We start from the raw sequence: 7,172 nt of genomic DNA, 5'->3' as shown, positions 1-7,172 counted from the left end.
TCCTCCATGTTCCTGAGACTGTGCTGGGAGACACAGCAAACCTTCTGTCAATAGCATTGACAGGCCATCCTGGAGGAGTTGAACTACCAGTGCAATCTCTGTAGGATCCAGGTTTGGCCTAATGCTACCACTAGTGACACTGGTCCTACAGCTAAATTCAAAACTAGTGAAAAACAGTCTGAAAAGATGAGGAGAAGTAAATGTCAGTGGCCTCCTCGTCTTTATTTGTCCAGTTTTGTTATGGTTATCTCATTGATGACCCTCTAGTGCAGCTGTTGTTAATGTAATAAACACCAAAGCAGGTGAAACTGATTAACAACGCCCTCTGTTAGTTCACTGACCAGATCAGTGACCACTCACACTGACAAGTGCTCCTGTAGGTTTTTTAAGCAGTGTATTTATATTGTAGTCAGATTCAAGGACAAAAATCAATCTATGTAGCATTTACAAGAAATCCGTCTTTATGAGACATCTGCCTAACCCAGTTAGTCACAAACCTTCAAGGATGAAGTTTGACCTCACGTTTTGTTTTATTACTACAAAAAACAGATAAAAATAGTGAGATTGAACTGAGTGCAGGCTGCGTGTTTCTGTGTCAGTGTCAATCGCAGTGTGAAGTTACCTCTGAACTAAAGAGACCCTAACCTTTTAGTGTTGAGGGTCAGCGCCTCCAAAAAGGGCTGTGGAACAGAAAAAGAAAAAAGAAAGGAAGTAGCAGGTCTGTGTATGTGTGCGTGAATGTTGCTCGCACTATATGATTCCAGCTCAGGCTGTGAATGAATTCATTAATTAAATCAGGGCTAAACCAAACCCTGTAGACGAGTACAAATTCCCCTGCTAGGTTAGCTAATTAAATCACAGTAATTATTTATAGTGCAGTCATAAAGTTAAATTAATGTTTAATTTTAAGTGGGGAGGTGTGTGTGTATGTGTGTGTATAAGACAACAAGAGAAGTACAACACTGCAGTGTTAGAAAGGAGGGCGTCACAGAGAATAAAATATTTTCTCATCCTGATTAGAAAAACAGCGATGAAAGGCCTCGGTGTTGCAGGCGACAGTAACATAAATGAAATTAAACAGTACACAGAACTCGGTGGCAGCTCAAGGATAGCACGCAACAGCTGAGATCATCCATCAAATGAAAGCTTTTAGCACAGAACGAGCTGAGGCAGCAAAGGACAGTGCAGGTGAAAATCAGTCACAGATCTCAGTAAAGCTGAGCTCTGCAGAAATGCGAGCGAGTAAAGAGGGCAGCTGCAGCAGAGAGGACCGAAGGAACATGAAGTAATCACAGGAACGTTAAGACCAGGGAAGCAACAGATTAAACAGCCTGAGCAAACAGCGCACTGACTTATACTTAATTATAAGATGTCAAAAAACATTTGTCCAGCGCTGTGACAGACTGGCAGCTCGAGGTCATCATCATCCTTGTTGCGCTCTCATCTCTTGCTCACCCACACACACACACACACACACAAGTCTGAGCAGACAGTGGAGACATTTGTCTGTGTGAAAACAGGCTCAGATTACTGCAAAGGTATAATATCGTGGATTATATTTAATCAAAAGACTGGAGCCAAAGTCCACCTGGAAGCATTGCTAGTTTGCAGCCATGTTAAAATCGCTTGCAACACTTGGGGAATGACACTGTACATCCGTCATGTAGAGCAGCAACAGTTAATTAAGTTACAGTGGGGCAAAAAAGTATTTAGTCAGCCACCCATTGTGCAAGTTCCCCCACCTAAAATGATGACAGAGGTCAGTAATTTGCACCAGAGGTACACTTCAACTGTGAGAGACAGAATGTGAAAAAAAAATCCATGAATCCACATGGTAGGATTTGTAAAGAATTTATTCGTAAATTAGGGTGGAAAATAAGTATTTGGTCACCTCAAACAAGGAAAATCTCTGGCTCTCACAGACCTGTAACGTCTTCTGTAAGAAGCTTTTCTGTCCCCCACTCGTTACCTGTATGAATGGCACCTGTTTGAACTCATCATCTGTATAAAAGACACCTGTCCACAGCCTCAAACAGTCAGACTCCAAACTCCGCCATGGCCAAGACCAAAGAGCTTTCGAAGGACACCAGGAAAAGTATTGTAGACCTGCACCAGACTGGGAAGAGTGAATCTACAATAGGCAAGCAGCTTGGTGTGAAAAAATCAACTGTGGGAGCAATCATCAGAAAATGGAAGACATACAAGACCACTGATAATCTCCCTCGATCTGGGGCTCCACGCAAGATCTCATCCCGTGGGGTCAAAATGATCATGAGAACGGTGAGCAAAGATCCCAGAACCACACGGGGGGACCTGGTGAATGACCTGCAGAGAGCTGGGACCAAAGTAACAAAGGTCACCATCAGTAACACACTACAACGGCAGGGAATCAAATCCCGCAGTGCCAGACGTGTTCCGCTGCTGAAGCCAGTGCATGTCCAGGCCCGTCTGAAGTTTGCCAGAGAGCACATGGATGATACAGCAGAGGATTGGGAGAATGTCATGTGGTCAGATGAAACCAAAGTAGAACTTTTTGGTATAAACTCAACTCGTCGTGTTTGGAGGAAGAAGAATACTGAGTTGCATCCCAAGAACACCATACCTACTGTGAAGCATGGGGGTGGAAACATCATGTTATGGGGCTGTTTTTCTGCCAAGGGGACAGGACGACTGATCCGTGTTAAGGACAGAATGAATGGGGCCATGTATCGTGAGATTTTGAGCCAAAACCTCCTTCCATCAGTGAGAACTTTGAAGATGAAACGAGGCTGGGTCTTCCAACATGACAATGATCCAAAACACACCGCCCGGGCAACAAAGGAGTGGCTCCGTAAGAAGCATTTGAAAGTCCTGGAGTGGCCTAGCCAGTCTCCAGACCTCAACCCCATAGAAAATCTGTGGCGGGAGTTGAAAGTCCGTGTTGCTCGGCGACAGCCCCAAAACATCACTGCTCTCGAGAAGATCTGCATGGAGGAATGGGCCAAAATACCAGCTACTGTGTGTGCAAACCTGGTAAAGACCTATAGTAAACGTTTGACCTCTGTTATTGCCAACAAAGGTTATGTTACAAAGTATTGAGTTGTATTTTTGTTATTGACCAAATACTTATTTTCCACCCTGATTTACGAATAAGTTCTTTACAAATCCTACCATGTGGATTCATGGATTTTTTTTTCACATTCTGTCTCACAGTTGAAGTGTACCTCTGGTGCAAATTACTGACCTCTGTCATCATTTTAGGTGGGGGAACTTGCACAGTCGGTGGCTGACTAAATACTTTTTTGCCCCACTGTATATTGCACATTAATATTTAGAAGCAGCATACAGTACTGTATGCAGTGTTGCAGTGTTATCGGTTTCTGTTTCAGTGTGTATTCAATATTTTATTAGATTAGGCCGGTGTAAAATTTTAGCAGTTGCGGAAACAGGTATCCAAGGTGTTTATGTTGCCATGGCAGCAAGATATAGATGATGTCGGCCTTGGTTTTGAGGGAAGCTCCCTTCGACGGCGTTCCTTGGGCTTTTCTGACGTTTAGCGTTCCACACTTCCTGTGTTCTCCATCCTCCTGTCTGTGACCCTGAAATCAATCTCAGTCTGCCACCTTAAAGGATGACTCAGCTCCTCTCCCGCATCAGCAGGAGAGAGGAATGAGGAGAGAAGAAGCTAGCTATGATCATGGATGCACAGGTGTTTTTACCCTTGAAGGACAAAATCAGTCTTCAGCCATGTTACACAAGCATTGATCCTATGGCAGCTCGATGATTGGATGCGCTGCTATTAGCGTAACACCTCTGACACGCCAAAACATGATGGTCACGTTGCCTCCGTTCCTCTCTCTGTATGTCTCGTCTTCATCTCCTTTGCTAAGAAAAGAGAAGCATGGGGTGAGGAGGTGTTTATGCAGAATGCGGACTAAAACATAGCTTCAGTACTTCTACTTGGACCCACAAAGCTCAGCTGCTCAGAGTGACTGATGTGTTTCATATGCACAGAGGAAATGACAACAAATATGAGGTACAGTCACCACTAGTCGCCATTAATCAATTCTTTTTTGGTTTGGGATGTAGATCATTTTGCAGTGAATGCACGAAACAATGATTATCTTGCCTGTGGTGACTAAAGCCCGCACCTTTAACTTAAACGTTTGCAGCCCACAGCGATTGAATATTAAACACTGCAGTTAGTGGAAGAAACGCTGAATGCAAATTAAGTGTTGGCTAGCTGTGTTTTCCCACCGTGCCCGCCGAGGCTCCATACAGCTCCTATAAATCCAACATGGCAACCTCCGATGTTTTTAATGATGTGAAATTGTGATGATTGGTTCCCCTGAAATGTTTTTTTCTGCTGTATTGCTATTTGCATCGTCTGCTCCTGCTGATAGGAAAGACACAAGGCTTTACACTGACTGCACCTCTGCAGTTGAATACACATCATAATTACAATCGCCACCTCTAGCCCCAGCAGACTCCGTCCACCCTACCCGCTGTGAGAAAAGATGTTAAATCGATTTCTTTTTCCTACACCCAAATCATGCACACTGAGCTTATTAGAAACCGCTTATTTCTTATTTATGCCACGTCCACAGCTATGTCTTATTTTGCATTTTCATTCATTAATCCTCCTTCAGTTCATATCTGACACAAACTTAAACTACATCTTTACATTTCTGATATTTTACATTGCTTTGGCAGGTTCTCTGGCACACATGCAAAGTTAGAGCTGCCATCTGTTTTGCTGAAAAAATAATTCCTTAATGTTCACTTAACAGCAGGAGATAAAGGAGCGCATTAGATTTGTTTCCTCTATTCTGGATCAGGCGTTTTATGTGATGATGAGGAAGTAAAAGGAAAGCTTCTCCTGTGCTCACCCTGGAAGGTCAGAGGTCAGGGTTGACTGCAAGTGGTGGCTATTGAGCATCTTTCTCAAAGACAGCTTCACGGTGACATGTGTGGGGACATGCCGAGCGTACGTGCAGGAGAGAAATCTCATCCTTGTCCTCGCTCTGTGGCCTGTGTGCCACTGGGGCAGCTAATGAGCAATGTAAAGTCCAGCCAAGCTCTCAATCTGCTGCCCACAACATCACGGCACACCGAGTCCGGGCACAAAGCCAGGACTCATACAAAGTGCCGGACTGTCACGAGCACCCTGTGTATACGCTTCCTAGCTCCGGGCTATGGGTGGGTTTTCTGTTATCCCTGTAAGAGCAAAGACGCAGCTGACATTTAGGTGTGTGTGTTTGGAGGCAATCTGTTGTGAATTTAACAGTGAGTACACAAAGGCCAGGGAGGTATTGATTACTTTTTAGCTCCTTTTTGGATTGAGATGCTAGTGTGCCATTTAAGTGTGTGAGCGTGTGTGTGTGTTACTCCACGTGTTCAGACAGAGCCATCTGTTCCAGTCTATAGATTTAATGTATTATCCACTCTCACTGTCAGCACTGGTGCCTTACAGTACCTGCTTTGGAGTTAAGTTCTGCAGCCGTGCCACTGAAATTAAATTTAAAAGGTCGCACTGAGAGTATGTGAGTGTGGATTTTTGCCAAATGCGTCTACAGTAACTTGCATAAATCGTTGAATTTGCTTCTTCCCGGAAGATTATATTGGTTAAATCTACTCTCCATCATCTGAAGTGTGCAGACGAGCTTTTTTTTTTTTCAAAGAGAGCTCAGACAAATAGCTTTATTTATTCAGCAGGGAGAAGCCTTTGCTCCAGTCTTATCTGAAGGTAATGACAAAACTGTCTGTAGCCGTCACAAACACGCCGGCCGTGATTAATCCACCTCCTCTCTCCTAATCCGATCTCAAGTCCACTGTGTTTGTTTTGTCTTCAGTCTTAACAAATGGACTGTCCAGTCCGCCAAGAGAGAAGTGGACTCGTAGAAAATAAAACAATGTCAGGGTCAGCTATTGATGAGCCCCGCAGGCAGCGAGCAAGCCAGACGAAAAGAGAGATATCAGGAGGCGAAGGTAGCAAGAGAAGAAGAGAACAAAAAAACTCTCTTCCCTTGTGGAAAGTCGGCTCTAAAAGTGAGCGTTGCTGAGGAGCGGTGTGGAAAATGTGATCACGGTTTCAATTTGAAGCTGTCAGGAGTAAATAAGGAGTATGTGGCTGGAAGGCATAGAGGGCAGGATTACTGAGCCTTGCTCTGCTGTGGCTCATTTCCACCTTTACTAAGAAAAAGAAGGAAAAAGAAAACACCCAAAGAGTGAGAGACTTTAAACTGCTTAACTCCAGCAGGCAGAAGGATAAGCCGACAAAAATATATAGATTCAGTATATAACACTGCAAGTGAATCATGGTGAAAACTCGTGAGCTAAATGTGGATTATTATGAAGAGAATTGTGCATCGTTTTAAGCTTGTGCTTCTCTTTCAGAAAATCAGCTGCAGATGTGATGTCATTCTTTGCAACTTCTTTGCCAACACAAAAATAACTTGGATTTTTTTTTTTTTTTTTTTAAAAGCATGCAGCATCCTGCAGAATGCGTCAGCAGGGATTATGGGAGCTCGGTCAAAGTGATGCTGAGCAGTAAGTTAGAAATCATCCATATGCTTAGCACAGGGGGATAAACAGGTCAAAGGACAAAGCACAGGTCTGCCCTCTCAGCATTTCTCTGACTCATATTTAAATGCGTGAGGTCAAGTGTGACATAAAAATTGCACACTGAAAATTGGACATCAACACTGCTTGTAAATATCTGGAGGCAGCGGTTGCTTATAAAGGCTCTTCTGAGCTTTCCATGGCATTTATTTATGCTTATTGAGATAAGCATGCAAATATAAGCAAGCAAATATTGTCCCCAAACCAAATTATAGCACATCAACATCCCCAGAGTATCCTCATCTTCTGGCCTCACGTATGCAACAACAAAAGCTTCTGATTTCCTGTTTGTCGAGAAATCTTTAAATGCAGATGAACTGCAGGCAGCGAAAAGAAGTGACACATCTCTATCTGTGCTCATCGCTTTAGGCCTAGAATACGGTTCAGGTACTTTTATCGAATGATAATATGTGTGAGGCGCGTGCATACGCTTCCCATATTTAATGTGGCATTAGATCAGCGAGTTCACACAATAGCCTCCCACATCGTATGCAGATTGAAGCAGAGCAGAGGATTGTGGGTGGATTAGAAAGCTCTGGGGTTATGCTTCTCTTTTACTGTGGTTTCCAGCC

This window comes from Rhamphochromis longiceps, linkage group LG23 (assembly GCF_057381845.1).
Source record: "Rhamphochromis longiceps isolate RC_006_pf linkage group LG23, R_longiceps_female_GT1.1, whole genome shotgun sequence".
NCBI lineage: Eukaryota > Metazoa > Chordata > Actinopteri > Cichliformes > Cichlidae > Rhamphochromis > Rhamphochromis longiceps.
The sequence above is the reverse complement of the archived record's forward strand: the minus strand, read 5'-3'. Positions refer to the sequence as shown.